This window comes from Tenrec ecaudatus, chromosome X (assembly GCF_050624435.1).
Source record: "Tenrec ecaudatus isolate mTenEca1 chromosome X, mTenEca1.hap1, whole genome shotgun sequence".
NCBI lineage: Eukaryota > Metazoa > Chordata > Mammalia > Afrosoricida > Tenrecidae > Tenrec > Tenrec ecaudatus.
The window spans coordinates 168573609-168576452 of record NC_134548.1 but is presented as its reverse complement, the minus strand read 5'-3'; the positions used below and the strand labels follow the sequence as shown (position 1 = coordinate 168576452).

Below are 2844 nucleotides of genomic sequence, written 5' to 3'. Positions count from 1 at the left end.
CTTCTCCCTTTTCACTGCCCCTCTACTTTATCACTCATGCTCTCCTAATCGAAGCATCCATCTGTCCTAAAAACATGTCCATGGTACATGAGAGGAAGTCTTGCCGTCCTTGCCTCTAAGCAGCACTCTGACCGTGCTTCTTCCAACACAGATATGTCTGTCCTTTGAGCAGTCCATGGTGCTTTCAGTATTCCTCACCAGGACCACAATGCAAACACAACCACTCCTCGTTGGTCTCCCTGAGTCAGTGTCCAGCCTTCACATGCATAGGAGGAGATGGAAAGTACTATGGCCTGGAGTTAGGTGCATCCTTGTCCTCGAGGGAACACTCATATTGTTCACCATTTTAAAGATATCTTGTGCAGTTAGATGGACTGAATACAATGAGTCATTTGATCTTCTGATTACTGTTGCTGCTATAGACATTGATTGTGGATCCAAGCCAGATGATGTCCCTGACAAATGTGACCTTTTCTCTATTTAGCATGATGTCACTTATTGGTCGGTTGTGAGGATATTGCTTCTCTTTACATTGAATTATAATCCATACTGAAGGCTGTAATTAAAATTAATGTACAGATACTGGTTCATTAGTTTGAGCAAATGTTCTGTACTGATGTAAGGGGTTAACAGGAAGGGAAAGTAGGAGAGTATATGGATATTCTTTGTATTATCTTTGTAAGTTTTATGTAAATCTAAAATTGTTTTTAAATGTTTATTAAGAGAGAAAGAACTGAAGGAAATTGTGGAAATCAAGAAAAGGGGTGGGGGCAGATAGTAATTCAAAAGAAGGAAAGTAGAACAATTTGGGGGAGCAAAATCCCTGAGTAGAAACCAAAAAAACAAACTCACTGCCATTGATTTGATTCTAAAAAATCACAGCAATGACTCTATATAGGGTTTCCAAAATTGCAAACCTTTATGGACTCCTGTGAAGTTGCTTGTGGGCTTGAACTGCCAAGCTTGTGATTAGGCGTCCAATGACTAATCAAGGATCCTGAGTAGCAAGGGAAAAAAAATAGTATCTAATGCACAAATGGAAAGGTTTGCATTGGTTAAGGGTACAAAACAGAAGATGTCTCTTTGTGGAGAAAATAGTTAAGCACCTGAATACCAACGGAGAGGTTGGGGACTAGAACCCTGTTAGGATGTCATGGACGACAGGCTTAGAAGTCAGTTTCCGAGAGATCACAGCCTGGAAACAACTCTGCACACATGTAGTCAACGGGAGTCAGAATGGACGCTAGGCCAACAAAAAAGAAAGCGAAATATCAGCCTATGGGCACAGGTGTAGGTAGGTAAGTGGATGTGTGGCATGCGTTTGTGGAGACTCTCTCTAAGATATGTGAGAAGCCTGATTATGAGTGCCATTTTAACAACCAGTTCGCCAAACTCAACAAAAAATTAGATATAGATTCTACAGAACCAAGGTGAACCGGCTGAATCCTACCATTGGTTAGGGCTTTATCTGGTGAGAATGGCAGAGGGAGAAGAGATGTAAGGTAGTTAAAGGTATTGGCAAATAATTAATTTAAATGATGGGCATGGAAGCTGGGCCCTGTAGAGCTAAAAGTGAGAACATTACAGAAAACAAGATGATGGAGAGTGAAAAGTTTAGGGTCAACGATTCAGAGGTTTTTGTGGAGTTGGAGGATTATTGTAATAAGGAGTGCCCAAATAATTGAGCTGGAAAGATAACAAGAGATGGTCAGAATATAGAGTGTTTGCAATGGAAAACTTGAAAGTACTACAGTGAATGGCAATGCTGATGACATTGGAAAGAATGGTGTGCTGAGCAGTCATCTGATCTTCATTTAAAATGAAGGATGACTTTGCCGGCATCCTGGTTCCAAATTTCCTGTACCAAATGCTGTGTGTAGCCATAGCTGCAGAGCAGGAGTTGCCACAGCCTGAGGTAGGATCTGGACCAGAATCGGGCAGTGATGAATCAGTGAGTACCAGAGCACAAAGAACAGGATTCCACGCAGGCAACCACACGACAAGCTAAGCTGAACTTATGAGGAATCAGTCGCTGGAGTGAAAAGAAAACACAGAAGGTTATGTCCAAATTGGGGCTTCAGCAAGTTACAGGGGTTACGAGAGGCACTAACCAGAAACCTAAGGATATCCTCTTTGTTGTCACAAATCCAGGTGTCTATAAGAGCCTCACTTCAGATACCTACATCATTTTAGAAGTCTAGATGGAGGATTTAGCTCAGCAAACACAGTTAGCAGGTTCTGAGAAAGTCAAAGTTCAAGGTGAAGCTGTCTCAAACATTCAAAAAAACACACAAATTCCAACTGTACCAAAGGAGAGTGCAGAGGAAGAGATTGATGAAACAGGTGTGGACATTAAGGACATAGAATTGGTCGTGTCACAAACAAATGTATCAAGAGCAAAGGCAGTCCGGGCCCAGAGGAACAACCGCAGTGATCCTGTGAATGCTATTATGGAATTAACAATGTAACCAGCTGAAAACAAAAACTTCTTTTGATGTGCCAAAAGAGAGACTGCAGTTTGGTTTGTAATTTGTACTGTTTTTTATCATTAATGAACATATGGCTTCTTGGGTAAAAAATGGAGAATGACTCAGGAGGTATTCAACTAATGAAGAAGGGTAAATCAAAGATGCTTGAGTTTTTGAAGAAGGACAGAGGGAAAAATTACTCCAAACCAGAATTGGTAAGTAAGGAGACAACTAATCTTCCTTCTTCGGTACATGGAGTTTGGGAGAAATAATAGCTACTGTTTCAGAAAGGAATAAAAGGAGAATAATTCAAGAAGTACAAAACAACCTGACCTCTGTTGAGGTCTGGAATTTAAAGGACCATTCAGAGACAAAA

At 40.8% G+C, this 2844-nt stretch overlaps 1 pseudogene; it reads left to right on the top strand.

Annotated features, from left to right (window-relative positions):
* The first annotated feature begins 1819 nt into the window (after positions 1 to 1819).
* Positions 1820 to 2468, top strand: LOC142433868 (nascent polypeptide-associated complex subunit alpha pseudogene; annotated as a pseudogene).
* The last annotated feature ends 376 nt before the right edge of the window (positions 2469 to 2844 follow it).